General features: G+C 76.8%; 9 non-coding genes across 9 annotated transcripts; all 9 read right to left on the bottom strand.

Moving 5' to 3' along the window:
* Positions 1 to 739: 739 nt before the first annotated feature.
* Positions 740 to 858, bottom strand: LOC130025509 (5S ribosomal RNA). The gene has a single exon (XR_008792651.1). It is a non-coding gene; the product is annotated as a 5S ribosomal RNA (ribosomal RNA).
* A 1616-nt stretch (positions 859 to 2474) lies between these two features.
* On the bottom strand, positions 2475 to 2593 carry LOC130025549 (5S ribosomal RNA). The gene has a single exon (XR_008792690.1). It is a non-coding gene; the product is annotated as a 5S ribosomal RNA (ribosomal RNA).
* Positions 2594 to 4207: 1614 nt separating this feature from the next.
* On the bottom strand, positions 4208 to 4326 carry LOC130025538 (5S ribosomal RNA). The gene has a single exon (XR_008792679.1). It is a non-coding gene; the product is annotated as a 5S ribosomal RNA (ribosomal RNA).
* Positions 4327 to 5942: 1616 nt separating this feature from the next.
* Positions 5943 to 6061, bottom strand: LOC130025526 (5S ribosomal RNA). The gene has a single exon (XR_008792668.1). It is a non-coding gene; the product is annotated as a 5S ribosomal RNA (ribosomal RNA).
* Positions 6062 to 7678: 1617 nt separating this feature from the next.
* Positions 7679 to 7797, bottom strand: LOC130025515 (5S ribosomal RNA). The gene has a single exon (XR_008792657.1). It is a non-coding gene; the product is annotated as a 5S ribosomal RNA (ribosomal RNA).
* A 1615-nt stretch (positions 7798 to 9412) lies between these two features.
* Positions 9413 to 9531, bottom strand: LOC130025688 (5S ribosomal RNA). The gene has a single exon (XR_008792807.1). It is a non-coding gene; the product is annotated as a 5S ribosomal RNA (ribosomal RNA).
* Positions 9532 to 11149: 1618 nt separating this feature from the next.
* Positions 11150 to 11268, bottom strand: LOC130025676 (5S ribosomal RNA). The gene has a single exon (XR_008792796.1). It is a non-coding gene; the product is annotated as a 5S ribosomal RNA (ribosomal RNA).
* A 1614-nt stretch (positions 11269 to 12882) lies between these two features.
* On the bottom strand, positions 12883 to 13001 carry LOC130025664 (5S ribosomal RNA). The gene has a single exon (XR_008792785.1). It is a non-coding gene; the product is annotated as a 5S ribosomal RNA (ribosomal RNA).
* Positions 13002 to 14620: 1619 nt separating this feature from the next.
* LOC130025616 (5S ribosomal RNA) lies at positions 14621 to 14739 on the bottom strand. Its single transcript, XR_008792750.1, has one exon. It is a non-coding gene; the product is annotated as a 5S ribosomal RNA (ribosomal RNA).
* Between the last annotated feature and the right edge of the window lie 215 nt (positions 14740 to 14954).

The raw sequence follows: 14954 nt of genomic DNA, 5'->3' as shown, positions 1-14954 counted from the left end.
GGACAGGGGACAGCTCGCCCCCGCCTCCCGGTGAGCGCGGGCGCGCGCGTTGTGTGTGTGTGTCTGGGGGGGGGCGCGCTGTGGGCCTGGGGTGGGTGCAGGTGAGGGGCACGCTGGCAGGGGCGCTGGGAGCTGGGCGCGGGGGGAGCGGCCACTGGGACCGCCACCTCGGGGAGGAGCAGGGGCCGCCCGGGGCCCCCACTCAGCCCCTCACCACCGCCACCCCCGCGGCCCCGCTCCCTGCACAGCCCCGCCCCCACCGCGTTCCCCCACCCTCCCCGTGAGGATGTCCCTGCGGGACGGGAGCCCCCGGCGTACTCCTTTATGCCCCAGGAGGCCCCCCCAAGCCCCCGGGCGGCTGGCCGAGCGGCCCCCGCCCCGCCCTGGCCCTCGGCAAGGCGTTGGGGCCGGCCGGCCGGCCGGGAGCCGGGGCAGGCAGGCCCTGGAGAGGGGCTGGGCGCGGGGCTGGACGGTCTTGGTGAGGAGCTGTGGGAGGGGGCGGGGAGGGCAGTGGGCAGGGGTGGGAGCTCAGGCCAGCCTCAGGCAGCCCAGGCCTGGGGGCCGGGCGCAGGGGAGTGGCAGGGCACCTGGGCACCTGGGTTGTGGGGGGCCCGGAGGCTATGGGCAGGACCAGGGCCAGGGGCTAGGGCCCAGCCCCCCACCCCTCCCTTCCCCGCGTCCAAAGCCAAAGGCCAGGGGGAGAAAAGTAAAGAAGCAAATGCCCCACGCCCCCACAAAAGGCCTACAGCACCCGGTATTCCCAGGTGGTCTCCCATCCAAGTACTAACCAGGCCCGACCCTGCTTAGCTTCCGAGATCAGACGAGATCGGGCGCGTTCAGGGTGGTATGGCCGTAGACGGAGGCGCGGCTCTCCCGCCGCCCTCAAGAAGTGGCCCGGCCGCCCGCGGCCAGCCCCGTCCGCCCGCGCCCCCGCCCCCGCTGGCCCCGACGCCTGCCCTCCCGCACCGCACCGCGCACGGCTGCTCCGCTGCACAGCCCGCCTGCGCCCGGATCCCGGATGGGCGCACACAAGGCCACCCAGGGCGGGCGCAGGCGCGCGGCTGTGGCTGCACGGCTCCCAGTGTGTGCGCCCGCCTACCGGCCGCAGGGGCTCCCAGTGCCTGCGTGTGAGCCTGTGAGCCGCCGGAGGGCGGGACAGCCGCGCGCGCGCGCGCGCGCGCGCACACTCACACACACGCACCCGCGCCTTAGGGACAGGGTCGGGCGCCTCCGGTGGGGCCCCGCTGCGAGTGGCCGCGGTTCTGGGAGCAGGTGTGCGCGGCAGGGGGCGGAGCGTGGCCGTGGGGTCCGCGGCCCACGCCGGGGAGGCCCCGGGAGCAGCTTTGCCCAGCGCCCCCGGACCCTGTCTGTCGGCCTGCCCCTGCGCGGTGCGCGGGTCCGCTTCCGCGTGGCGGACGGGTTCGTGGTGCCTTTGGCCAGGCGGGCGCCGGGGCTCTCCTGCGGGCTCTTGCCCAGGGCGCCGCCAAGGGCCGGGTGCGGGGGCGGGCCCAGCGCCTTTGGGAATCGCAAGATGGGGGACTCCCGTCGCGTGGGCCAGGAGATCCGGGTGCCCCCGGCCTCAGTGCTCGCCCGATGGTGCTCTCTGCACCCGGGCTCCCACGGAGCCTCGCGTGGGTGCGTGCGCGCCGGCAGGCCGGCCGGGGTGCGCCTTGGGGCCCCCCACCCCCCGCGGCTTCCGGCGGGGCTCCCCTCTGGGTCTCTCGGGAGGGTTGAATGAAGGACAGGGGACAGCTCGCCCCCGCCTCCCGGTGAGCGGGGGCGCGCGCGTTGTGTGTGTGTGGGGGGGGGGGCGCGCTGTGGACCTCGGGTGGGTGCAGGTGAGGGGCACGCTGGCAGGGGCGCTGGGAGCTGGGCGCGGGGGGAGCGGCCACTGGGACCGCCACCTCGGGGAGGAGCAGGGGCCGCCCGGGGCCCCCACTCAGCCCCTCACCACCGCCACCCCCGCGGCCCCGCTCCCTGCACAGCCCCGCCCCCACCGCGTTCCCCCACCCTCCCCGTGAGGATGTCCCTGCGGGACGGGAGCCCCCGGCGTACTCCTTTATGCCCCAGGAGGCCCCCCCAAGCCCCCGGGCGGCTGGCCGAGCGGCCCCGCCCCGCCCTGGCCCTCGGCAAGGCGTTGGGGCCGGCCGGCCGGCCGGGAGCCGGGGCAGGCAGGCCCTGGAGAGGGGCTGGGCGCGGGGCTGGACGGTCTTGGTGAGGAGCTGTGGGAGGGGGCGGGGAGGGCAGTGGGCAGGGGTGGGAGCTCAGGCCAGCCTCAGGCAGCCCAGGCCTGGGGGCCGGGCGCAGGGGAGTGGCAGGGCACCTGGGCACCTGGGTTGTGGGGGCCCGGAGGCTATGGGCAGGACCAGGGCCAGGGGCTAGGGCCCAGCCCCCCACCCCTCCCTTCCCCGCGTCCAAAGCCAAAGGCCAGGGGGAGAAAAGTAAAGAAGCAAATGCCCCACGCCCCCACAAAAGGCCTACAGCACCCGGTATTCCCAGGCGGTCTCCCATCCAAGTACTAACCAGGCCCGACCCTGCTTAGCTTCCGAGATCAGACGAGATCGGGCGCGTTCAGGGTGGTATGGCCGTAGACGGAGGCGCGGCTCTCCCGCCGCCCTCAAGAAGTGGCCCGGCCGCCCGCGGCCAGCCCCGTCCGCCCGCGCCCCCGCCCCCGCCCCCGCTGGCCCCGACGCCTGCCCTCCCGCACCGCACCGCGCACGGCTGCTCCGCTGCACAGCCCGCCTGCGCCCGGATCCCGGATGGGCGCACACAAGGCCACCCAGGGCGGGCGCAGGCGCGCGGCTGTGGCTGCACGGCTCCCAGTGTGTGCGCCCGCCCACCGGCCGCAGGGGCTCCCAGTGCCTGCGTGTGAGCCTGTGAGCCGCCGGAGGCCGGGACAGCCGCGCGCGCGCGCACACACCCACACGCACCCGCGCCTTAGGGACAGGGTCGGGGCGCCTCCGGTGGGGCCCCGCTGCGAGTGGCCGCGGTTCTGGGAGCAGGTGTGCGCGGCAGGGGGCGGAGCGTGGCCGTGGGGTCCGCGGCCCACGCCGGGGAGGCCCCGGGAGCAGCTTTGCCCAGCGCCCCCGGACCCTGTCTGTCGGCCTGCCCCTGCGCGGTGCGCGGGTCCGCTTCCGCGTGGCGGACGGGTTCGTGGTGCCTTTGGCCAGGCGGGCGCCGGGGCTCTCCTGCGGGCTCTTGCCCAGGGCGCCGCCAAGGGCCGGGTGCGGGGGCGGGCCCAGCGCCTTTGGGAATCGCAAGATGGGGGACTCCCGTCGCGTGGGCCAGGAGATCCGGGTGCCCCCGGCCTCAGTGCTCGCCCGACGGTGCTCTCTGCACCCGGGCTCCCACGGAGCCTCGCGTGGGTGCGTGCGCGCCGGCCGGCCGGCCGGGGTACGCCTTGGGGCCCCCCCACCCCCCGCGGCTTCCGGCGGGGCTCCCCTCTGGGTCTCTCGGGAGGGTTGAATGAAGGACAGGGGACAGCTCGCCCCCGCCTCCCGGTGAGCGGGGGCGCGCGCGTTGTGTGTGTGTGTGGGGGGGGGGGCGCGCTGTGGGCCTGGGGTGGGTGCAGGTGAGGGGCACGCTGGCAGGGGCGCTGGGAGCTGGGCGCGGGGGCAGCGGCCACTGGGACCGCCACCTCGGGGAGGAGCAGGGGCCGCCCGGGGCCCCCACTCAGCCCCTCACCACCGCCACCCCCGCGGCCCCGCTCCCTGCACAGCCCCGCCCCCACCGCGTTCCCCCACCCTCCCCGTGAGGATGTCCCTGCGGGACGGGAGCCCCCGGCGTACTCCTTTATGCCCCAGGAGGCCCCCCCAAGCCCCCGGGCGGCTGGCCGAGCGGCCCCGCCCCGCCCTGGCCCTCAGCAAGGCCTTGGGGCCGGCCGGCCGGCCGGGAGCCGGGGCAGGCAGGCCCTGGAGAGGGGCTGGGCGCGGGGCTGGACGGTCTTGGTGAGGAGCTGTGGGAGGGGGCGGGGAGGGCAGTGGGCAGGGGTGGGAGCTCAGGCCAGCCTCAGGCAGCCCAGGCCTGGGGGCCGGGCGCAGGGGAGTGGCAGGGCACCTGGGCACCTGGGTTGTGGGGGCCCGGAGGCTATGGGCAGGACCAGGGCCAGGGGCTAGGGCCCAGCCCCCCACCCCTCCCTTCCCCGCGTCCAAAGCCAAAGGCCAGGGGGAGAAAAGTAAAGAAGCAAATGCCCCACGCCCCCACAAAAGGCCTACAGCACCCGGTATTCCCAGGCGGTCTCCCATCCAAGTACTAACCAGGCCCGACCCTGCTTAGCTTCCGAGATCAGACGAGATCGGGCGCGTTCAGGGTGGTATGGCCGTAGACGGAGGCGCGGCTCTCCCGCCGCCCTCAAGAAGTGGCCCGGCCGCCCGCGGCCAGCCCCGTCCGCCCGCGCCCCCGCCCCCGCCCCCGCTGGCCCCGACGCCTGCCCTCCCGCACCGCACCGCGCACGGCTGCTCCGCTGCACAGCCCGCCTGCGCCCGGATCCCGGATGGGCGCACACAAGGCCACCCAGGGCGGGCGCAGGCGCGCGGCTGTGGCTGCACGGCTCCCAGTGTGTGCGCCCGCCCACCGGCCGCAGGGGCTCCCAGTGCCTGCGTGTGAGCCTGTGAGCCGCCGGAGGGCGGGACAGCCGCGCGCGCGCGCACACACCCACACGCACCCGCGCCTTAGGGACAGGGTCGGGGCGCCTCCGGTGGGGCCCCGCTGCGAGTGGCCGCGGTTCTGGGAGCAGGTGTGCGCGGCAGGGGGCGGAGCGTGGCCGTGGGGTCCGCGGCCCACGCCGGGGAGGCCCCGGGAGCAGCTTTGCCCAGCGCCCCCGGACCCTGTCTGTCGGCCTGCCCCTGCGCGGTGCGCGGGTCCGCTTCCGCGTGGCGGACGGGTTCGTGGTGCCTTTGGCCAGGCGGGCGCCGGGGCTCTCCTGCGGGCTCTTGCCCAGGGCGCCGCCAAGGGCCGGGTGCGGGGGCGGGCCCAGCGCCTTTGGGAATCGCAAGATGGGGGACTCCCGTCGCGTGGGCCAGGAGATCCGGGTGCCCCCGGCCTCAGTGCTCGCCCGACGGTGCTCTCTGCACCCGGGCTCCCACGGAGCCTCGCGTGGGTGCGTGCGCGCCGGCCGGCCGGCCGGGGTGCGCCTTGGGGCCCCCCACCCCCCGCGGCTTCCGGCGGGGCTCCCCTCTGGGTCTCTCGGGAGGGTTGAATGAAGGACAGGGGACAGCTCGCCCCCGCCTCCCGGTGAGCGGGGGCGCGCGCGTTGTGTGTGTGTGTGTGGGGGGGGCGCGCTGTGGGCCTGGGGTGGGTGCAGGTGAGGGGCACGCTGGCAGGGGCGCTGGGAGCTGGGCGCGGGGGCAGCGGCCACTGGGACCGCCACCTCGGGGAGGAGCAGGGGCCGCCCGGGGCCCCCACTCAGCCCCTCACCACCGCCACCCCCGCGGCCCCGCTCCCTGCACAGCCCCGCCCCCACCGCGTTCCCCCACCCTCCCCGTGAGGATGTCCCTGCGGGACGGGAGCCCCCGGCGTACTCCTTTATGCCCCAGGAGGCCCCCCCAAGCCCCCGGGCGGCTGGCCGAGCGGCCCCGCCCCGCCCTGGCCCTCGGCAAGGCCTTGGGGCCGGCCGGCCGGCCGGCCGGGAGCCGGGGCAGGCAGGCCCTGGAGAGGGGCTGGGCGCGGGGCTGGACGGTCTTGGTGAGGAGCTGTGGGAGGGGGCGGGGAGGGCAGTGGGCAGGGGTGGGAGCTCAGGCCAGCCTCAGGCAGCCCAGGCCTGGGGGCCGGGCGCAGGGGAGTGGCAGGGCACCTGGGCACCTGGGTTGTGGGGGCCCGGAGGCTATGGGCAGGACCAGGGCCAGGGGCTAGGGCCCAGCCCCCCACCCCTCCCTTCCCCGCGTCCAAAGCCAAAGGCCAGGGGGAGAAAAGTAAAGAAGCAAATGCCCCACGCCCCCACAAAAGGCCTACAGCACCCGGTATTCCCAGGCGGTCTCCCATCCAAGTACTAACCAGGCCCGACCCTGCTTAGCTTCCGAGATCAGACGAGATCGGGCGCGTTCAGGGTGGTATGGCCGTAGACGGAGGCGCGGCTCTCCCGCCGCCCTCAAGAAGTGGCCCGGCCGCCCGCGGCCAGCCCCGTCCGCCCGCGCCCCCGCCCCCGCCCCCGCTGGCCCCCGACGCCTGCCCTCCCGCACCGCACCGCGCACGGCTGCTCCGCTGCACAGCCCGCCTGCGCCCGGATCCCGGATGGGCGCACACAAGGCCACCCAGGGCGGGCGCAGGCGCGCGGCTGTGGCTGCACGGCTCCCAGTGTGTGCGCCCGCCCACCGGCCGCAGGGGCTCCCAGTGCCTGCGTGTGAGCCTGTGAGCCGCCGGAGGGCGGGACAGCCGCGCGCGCGCGCACACACCCACACGCACCCGCGCCTTAGGGACAGGGTCGGGGCGCCTCCGGTGGGGCCCCGCTGCGAGTGGCCGCGGTTCTGGGAGCAGGTGTGCGCGGCAGGGGGCGGAGCGTGGCCGTGGGGTCCGCGGCCCACGCCGGGGAGGCCCCGGGAGCAGCTTTGCCCAGCGCCCCCGGACCCTGTCTGTCGGCCTGCCCCTGCGCGGTGCGCGGGTCCGCTTCCGCGTGGCGGACGGGTTCGTGGTGCCTTTGGCCAGGCGGGCGCCGGGGCTCTCCTGCGGGCTCTTGCCCAGGGCGCCGCCAAGGGCCGGGTGCGGGGGCGGGCCCAGCGCCTTTGGGAATCGCAAGATGGGGGACTCCCGTCGCGTGGGCCAGGAGATCCGGGTGCCCCCGGCCTCAGTGCTCGCCCGACGGTGCTCTCTGCACCCGGGCTCCCACGGAGCCTCGCGTGGGTGCGTGCGCGCCGGCCGGCCGGCCGGGGTGCGCCTTGGGGCCCCCCACCCCCCGCGGCTTCCGGCGGGGCTCCCCTCTGGGTCTCTCGGGAGGGTTGAATGAAGGACAGGGGACAGCTCGCCCCCGCCTCCCGGTGAGCGGGGGCGCGCGCGTTGTGTGTGTGTGTGTGGGGGGGGCGCGCTGTGGGCCTGGGGTGGGTGCAGGTGAGGGGCACGCTGGCAGGGGCGCTGGGAGCTGGGCGCGGGGGCAGCGGCCACTGGGACCGCCACCTCGGGGAGGAGCAGGGGCCGCCCGGGGCCCCCACTCAGCCCCTCACCACCGCCACCCCCGCGGCCCCGCTCCCTGCACAGCCCCGCCCCCACCGCGTTCCCCCACCCTCCCCGTGAGGATGTCCCTGCGGGACGGGAGCCCCCGGCGTACTCCTTTATGCCCCAGGAGGCCCCCCCAAGCCCCCGGGCGGCTGGCCGAGCGGCCCCGCCCCGCCCTGGCCCTCGGCAAGGCCTTGGGGCCGGCCGGCCGGCCGGCCGGGAGCCGGGGCAGGCAGGCCCTGGAGAGGGGCTGGGCGCGGGGCTGGACGGTCTTGGTGAGGAGCTGTGGGAGGGGGCGGGGAGGGCAGTGGGCAGGGGTGGGAGCTCAGGCCAGCCTCAGGCAGCCCAGGCCTGGGGGCCGGGCGCAGGGGAGTGGCAGGGCACCTGGGCACCTGGGTTGTGGGGGCCCGGAGGCTATGGGCAGGACCAGGGCCAGGGGCTAGGGCCCAGCCCCCCACCCCTCCCTTCCCCGCGTCCAAAGCCAAAGGCCAGGGGGAGAAAAGTAAAGAAGCAAATGCCCCACGCCCCCACAAAAGGCCTACAGCACCCGGTATTCCCAGGCGGTCTCCCATCCAAGTACTAACCAGGCCCGACCCTGCTTAGCTTCCGAGATCAGACGAGATCGGGCGCGTTCAGGGTGGTATGGCCGTAGACGGAGGCGCGGCTCTCCCGCCGCCCTCAAGAAGTGGCCCGGCCGCCCGCGGCCAGCCCCGTCCGCCCGCGCCCCCGCCCCCCGCCCCCGCTGGCCCCGACGCCTGCCCTCCCGCACCGCACCGCGCACGGCTGCTCCGCTGCACAGCCCGCCTGCGCCCGGATCCCGGATGGGCGCACACAAGGCCACCCAGGGCGGGCGCAGGCGCGCGGCTGTGGCTGCACGGCTCCCAGTGTGTGCGCCCGCCCACCGGCCGCAGGGGCTCCCAGTGCCTGCGTGTGAGCCTGTGAGCCGCCGGAGGGCGGGACAGCCGCGCGCGCGCGCACACACCCACACGCACCCGCGCCTTAGGGACAGGGTCGGGGCGCCTCCGGTGGGGCCCCGCTGCGAGTGGCCGCGGTTCTGGGAGCAGGTGTGCGCGGCAGGGGGCGGAGCGTGGCCGTGGGGTCCGCGGCCCACGCCGGGGAGGCCCCGGGAGCAGCTTTGCCCAGCGCCCCCGGACCCTGTCTGTCGGCCTGCCCCTGCGCGGTGCGCGGGTCCGCTTCCGCGTGGCGGACGGGTTCGTGGTGCCTTTGGCCAGGCGGGCGCCGGGGCTCTCCTGCGGGCTCTTGCCCAGGGCGCCGCCAAGGGCCGGGTGCGGGGGCGGGCCCAGCGCCTTTGGGAATCGCAAGATGGGGGACTCCCGTCGCGTGGGCCAGGAGATCCGGGTGCCCCCGGCCTCAGTGCTCGCCCGACGGTGCTCTCTGCACCCGGGCTCCCACGGAGCCTCGCGTGGGTGCGTGCGCGCCGGCCGGCCGGCCGGGGTGCGCCTTGGGGCCCCCCACCCCCCGCGGCTTCCGGCGGGGCTCCCCTCTGGGTCTCTCGGGAGGGTTGAATGAAGGACAGGGGACAGCTCGCCCCCGCCTCCCGGTGAGCGGGGGCGCGCGCGTTGTGTGTGTGTGTGGGGGGGGGGGGCGCGCTGTGGGCCTGGGGTGGGTGCAGGTGAGGGGCACGCTGGCAGGGGCGCTGGGAGCTGGGCGCGGGGGCAGCGGCCACTGGGACCGCCACCTCGGGGAGGAGCAGGGGCCGCCCGGGGCCCCCACTCAGCCCCTCACCACCGCCACCCCCGCGGCCCCGCTCCCTGCACAGCCCCGCCCCCACCGCGTTCCCCCACCCTCCCCGTGAGGATGTCCCTGCGGGACGGGAGCCCCCGGCGTACTCCTTTATGCCCCAGGAGGCCCCCCCCAAGCCCCCGGGCGGCTGGCCGAGCGGCCCCGCCCCGCCCTGGCCCTCAGCAAGGCCTTGGGGCCGGCCGGCCGGCCGGGAGCCGGGGCAGGCAGGCCCTGGAGAGGGGCTGGGCGCGGGGCTGGACGGTCTTGGTGAGGAGCTGTGGGAGGGGGCGGGGAGGGCAGTGGGCAGGGGTGGGAGCTCAGGCCAGCCTCAGGCAGCCCAGGCCTGGGGGCCGGGCGCAGGGGAGTGGCAGGGCACCTGGGCACCTGGGTTGTGGGGGCCCGGAGGCATGGGCAGGACCAGGGCCAGGGGCTAGGGCCCAGCCCCCCACCCCTCCCTTCCCCGCGTCCAAAGCCAAAGGCCAGGGGGAGAAAAGTAAAGAAGCAAATGCCCCACGCCCCCACAAAAGGCCTACAGCACCCGGTATTCCCAGGCGGTCTCCCATCCAAGTACTAACCAGGCCCGACCCTGCTTAGCTTCCGAGATCAGACGAGATCGGGCGCGTTCAGGGTGGTATGGCCGTAGACGGAGGCGCGGCTCTCCCGCCGCCCTCAAGAAGTGGCCCGGCCGCCCGCGGCCAGCCCCGTCCGCCCGCGCCCCCGCCCCCGCTGGCCCCGACGCCTGCCCTCCCGCACCGCACCGCGCACGGCTGCTCCGCTGCACAGCCCGCCTGCGCCCGGATCCCGGATGGGCGCACACAAGGCCACCCAGGGCGGGCGCAGGCGCGCGGCTGTGGCTGCACGGCTCCCAGTGTGTGCGCCCGCCTACCGGCCGCAGGGGCTCCCAGTGCCTGCGTGTGAGCCTGTGAGCCGCCGGAGGGCGGGACAGCCGCGCGCGCGCGCGCGCGCACACACACACACACGCACCCGCGCCTTAGGGACAGGGTCGGGCGCCTCCGGTGGGGCCCCGCTGCGAGTGGCCGCGGTTCTGGGAGCAGGTGTGCGCGGCAGGGGGCGGAGCGTGGCCGTGGGGTCCGCGGCCCACGCCGGGGAGGCCCCGGGAGCAGCTTTGCCCAGCGCCCCCGGACCCTGTCTGTCGGCCTGCCCCTGCGCGGTGCGCGGGTCCGCTTCCGCGTGGCGGACGGGTTCGTGGTGCCTTTGGCCAGGCGGGCGCCGGGGCTCTCCTGCGGGCTCTTGCCCAGGGCGCCGCCAAGGGCCGGGTGCGGGGGCGGGCCCAGCGCCTTTGGGAATCGCAAGATGGGGGACTCCCGTCGCGTGGGCCAGGAGATCCGGGTGCCCCCGGCCTCAGTGCTCGCCCGACGGTGCTCTCTGCACCCGGGCTCCCACGGAGCCTCGCGTGGGTGCGTGCGCGCCGGCCGGCCGGCCGGGGTGCGCCTTGGGGCCCCCCACCCCCCGCGGCTTCCGGCGGGGCTCCCCTCTGGGTCTCTCGGGAGGGTTGAATGAAGGACAGGGGACAGCTCGCCCCCGCCTCCCGGTGAGCGCGGGCGCGCGCGTTGTGTGTGTGTGTCTGGGGGGGGGGCGCGCTGTGGGCCTGGGGTGGGTGCAGGTGAGGGGCACGCTGGCAGGGGCGCTGGGAGCTGGGCGCGGGGGGAGCGGCCACTGGGACCGCCACCTCGGGGAGGAGCAGGGGCCGCCCGGGGCCCCCACTCAGCCCCTCACCACCGCCACCCCCGCGGCCCCCGCTCCCTGCACAGCCCCGCCCCCACCGCGTTCCCCCACCCTCCCCGTGAGGATGTCCCTGCGGGACGGGAGCCCCCGGCGTACTCCTTTATGCCCCAGGAGGCCCCCCCAAGCCCCCGGGCGGCTGGCCGAGCGGCCCCGCCCCGCCCTGGCCCTCAGCAAGGCCTTGGGGCCGGCCGGGCCGGCCGGGAGCCGGGGCAGGCAGGCCCTGGAGAGGGGCTGGGCGCGGGGCTGGACGGTCTTGGTGAGGAGCTGTGGGAGGGGGGCGGGGAGGGCAGTGGGCAGGGGTGGGAGCTCAGGCCAGCCTCAGGCAGCCCAGGCCTGGGGGCCGGGCGCAGGGGAGTGGCAGGGCACCTGGGCACCTGGGTTGTGGGGGCCCGGAGGCTATGGGCAGGACCAGGGCCAGGGGCTAGGGCCCAGCCCCCCACCCCTCCCTTCCCCGCGTCCAAAGCCAAAGGCCAGGGGGAGAAAAGTAAAGAAGCAAATGCCCCACGCCCCCACAAAAGGCCTACAGCACCCGGTATTCCCAGGCGGTCTCCCATCCAAGTACTAACCAGGCCCGACCCTGCTTAGCTTCCGAGATCAGACGAGATCGGGCGCGTTCAGGGTGGTATGGCCGTAGACGGAGGCGCGGCTCTCCCGCCGCCCTCAAGAAGTGGCCCGGCCGCCCGCGGCCAGCCCCGTCCGCCCGCGCCCCCGCCCCCGCTGGCCCCGACGCCTGCCCTCCCGCACCGCACCGCGCACGGCTGCTCCGCTGCACAGCCCGCCTGCGCCCGGATCCCGGATGGGCGCACACAAGGCCACCCAGGGCGGGCGCAGGCGCGCGGCTGTGGCTGCACGGCTCCCAGTGTGTGCGCCCGCCTACCGGCCGCAGGGGCTCCCAGTGCCTGCGTGTGAGCCTGTGAGCCGCCGGAGGGCGGGACAGCCGCGCGCGCGCGCGCGGCGCACACACACACACACGCACCCGCGCCTTAGGGACAGGGTCGGGCGCCTCCGGTGGGGCCCCGCTGCGAGTGGCCGCGGTTCTGGGAGCAGGTGTGCGCGGCAGGGGGCGGAGCGTGGCCGTGGGGTCCGCGGCCCACGCCGGGGAGGCCCCGGGAGCAGCTTTGCCCAGCGCCCCCGGACCCTGTCTGTCGGCCTGCCCCTGCGCGGTGCGCGGGTCCGCTTCCGCGTGGCGGACGGGTTCGTGGTGCCTTTGGCCAGGCGGGCGCCGGGGCTCTCCTGCGGGCTCTTGCCCAGGGCGCCGCCAAGGGCCGGGTGCGGGGGGCGGGCCCAGCGCCTTTGGGAATCGCAAGATGGGGGACTCCCGTCGCGTGGGCCAGGAGATCCGGGTGCCCCCGGCCTCAGTGCTCGCCCGACGGTGCTCTCTGCACCCGGGCTCCCACGGAGCCTCGCGTGGGTGCGTGCGCGCCGGCCGGCCGGCCGGGGTGCGCCTTGGGGCCCCCCACCCCCCGCGGCTTCCGGCGGGGCTCCCCTCTGGGTCTCTCGGGAGGGTTGAATGAAGGACAGGGGACAGCTCGCCCCCGCCTCCCGGTGAGCGGGGGCGCGCGCGTTGTGTGTGTGGGGGGGGGGGGCGCGCTGTGGGCCTGGGGTGGGTGCAGGTGAGGGGCACGCTGGCAGGGGCGCTGGGAGCTGGGCGCGGGGGGGAGCGGCCACTGGGACCGCCACCTCGGGGAGGAGCAGGGGCCGCCCGGGGCCCCCACTCAGCCCCTCACCACCGCCACCCCCGCGGCCCCGCTCCCTGCACAGCCCCGCCCCCACCGCGTTCCCCCACCCTCCCCGTGAGGATGTCCCTGCGGGACGGGAGCCCCCGGCGTACTCCTTTATGCCCCAGGAGGCCCCCCCAAGCCCCCGGGCGGCTGGCCGAGCGGCCCCGCCCCGCCCTGGCCCTCGGCAAGGCGTTGGGGCCGGCCGGCCGGCCGGGAGCCGGGGCAGGCAGGCCCTGGAGAGGGGCTGGGCGCGGGGCTGGACGGTCTTGGTGAGGAGCTGTGGGAGGGGGCGGGGAGGGCAGTGGGCAGGGGTGGGAGCTCAGGCCAGCCTCAGGCAGCCCAGGCCTGGGGGCCGGGCGCAGGGGAGTGGCAGGGCACCTGGGCACCTGGGTTGTGGGGGCCCGGAGGCTATGGGCAGGACCAGGGCCAGGGGCTAGGGCCCAGCCCCCCACCCCTCCCTTCCCCGCGTCCAAAGCCAAAGGCCAGGGGGAGAAAAGTAAAGAAGCAAATGCCCCACGCCCCCACAAAAGGCCTACAGCACCCGGTATTCCCAGGCGGTCTCCCATCCAAGTACTAACCAGGCCCGACCCTGCTTAGCTTCCGAGATCAGACGAGATCGGGCGCGTTCAGGGTGGTATGGCCGTAGACGGAGGCGCGGCTCTCCCGCCGCCCTCAAGAAGTGGCCCGGCCGCCCGCGGCCAGCCCCGTCCGCCCGCGCCCCCCGCCCCCGCTGGCCCCGACGCCTGCCCTCCCGCACCGCACCGCGCACGGCTGCTCCGCTGCACAGCCCGCCTGCGCCCGGATCCCGGATGGGCGCACACAAGGCCACCCAGGGCGGGCGCAGGCGCGCGGCTGTGGCTGCACGGCTCCCAGTGTGTGCGCCCGCCTACCGGCCGCAGGGGCTCCCAGTGCCTGCGTGTGAGCCTGTGAGCCGCCGGAGGGCGGGACAGCCGCGCGCGCGCGCGCGCGCGCGCACACTCACACACACGCACCCGCGCCTTAGGGACAGGGTCGGGCGCCTCCGGTGGGGCCCCGCTGCGAGTGGCCGCGGTTCTGGGAGCAGGTGTGCGCGGCAGGGGGCGGAGCGTGGCCGTGGGGTCCGCGGCCCACGCCGGGGAGGCCCCGGGAGCAGCTTTGCCCAGCGCCCCCGGACCCTGTCTGTCGGCCTGCCCCTGCGCGGTGCGCGGGTCCGCTTCCGCGTGGCGGACGGGTTCGTGGTGCCTTTGGCCAGGCGGGCGCCGGGGCTCTCCTGCGGGCTCTTGCCCAGGGCGCCGCCAAGGGCCGGGTGCGGGGGCGGGCCCAGCGCCTTTGGGAATCGCAAGATGGGGGACTCCCGTCGCGTGGGCCAGGAGATCCGGGTGCCCCCGGCCTCAGTGCTCGCCCGATGGTGCTCTCTGCACCCGGGCTCCCACGGAGCCTCGCGTGGGTGCGTGCGCGCCGGCAGGCCGGCCGGGGTGCGCCTTGGGGCCCCCCCACCCCCCGCGGCTTCCGGCGGGGCTCCCCTCTGGGTCTCTCGGGAGGGTTGAATGAAGGACAGGGGACAGCTCGCCCCCGCCTCCCGGTGAGCGGGGGCGCGCGCGTTGTGTGTGTGTGGGGGGGGGGCGCGCTGTGGACCTCGGGTGGGTGCAGGTGAGGGGCACGCTGGCAGGGGCGCTGGGAGCTGGGCGCGGGGGGAGCGGCCACTGGGACCGCCACCTCGGGGAGGAGCAGGGGCCGCCCGGGGCCCCCACTCAGCCCCTCACCACCGCCACCCCCGCGGCCCCGCTCCCTGCACAGCCCCGCCCCCACCGCGTTCCCCCCACCCTCCCCGTGAGGATGTCCCTGCGGGACGGGAGCCCCCGGCGTACTCCTTTATGCCCCAGGAGGCCCCCCCAAGCCCCCGGGCGGCTGGCCGAGCGGCCCCGCCCCGCCCTGGCCCTCGGCAAGGCGTTGGGGCCGGCCGGCCGGCCGGGAGCCGGGGCAGGCAGGCCCTGGAGAGGGGCTGGGCGCGGGGCTGGACGGTCTTGGTGAGGAGCTGTGGGAGGGGGCGGGGAGGGCAGTGGGCAGGGGTGGGAGCTCAGGCCAGCCTCAGGCAGCCCAGGCCTGGGGGCCGGGCGCAGGGGAGTGGCAGGGCACCTGGGCACCTGGGTTGTGGGGGGCCCGGAGGCTATGGGCAGGACCAGGGCCAGGGGCTAGGGCCCAGCCCCCCACCCCTCCCTTCCCCGCGTCCAAAGCCAAAGGCCAGGGGGAGAAAAGTAAAGAAGCAAATGCCCCACGCCCCCACAAAAGGCCTACAGCACCCGGTATTCCCAGGCGGTCTCCCATCCAAGTACTAACCAGGCCCGACCCTGCTTAGCTTCCGAGATCAGACGAGATCGGGCGCGTTCAGGGTGGTATGGCCGTAGACGGAGGCGCGGCTCTCCCGCCGCCCTCAAGAAGTGGCCCGGCCGCCCGCGGCCAGCCCCGTCCGCCCGCGCCCCCGCCCCCGCCCCCGCTGGCCCCGACGCCTGCCCTCCCGCACCGCACCGCGCACGGCTGCTCCGCTGCACAGCCCGCCTGCGCCCGGATCCCGGATGGGCGCACACAAGGCCACCCAGGGCGGGCGCAGGCGCGCGGCTGTGG

Source organism: Sorex fumeus, unplaced genomic scaffold (genome assembly GCF_029834395.1).
Source record: "Sorex fumeus unplaced genomic scaffold, SorFum_2.1 ptg000030l, whole genome shotgun sequence".
NCBI classification, from domain to species: domain Eukaryota; kingdom Metazoa; phylum Chordata; class Mammalia; order Eulipotyphla; family Soricidae; genus Sorex; species Sorex fumeus.
This window is presented reverse-complemented; position numbering and strand designations above follow the sequence as displayed.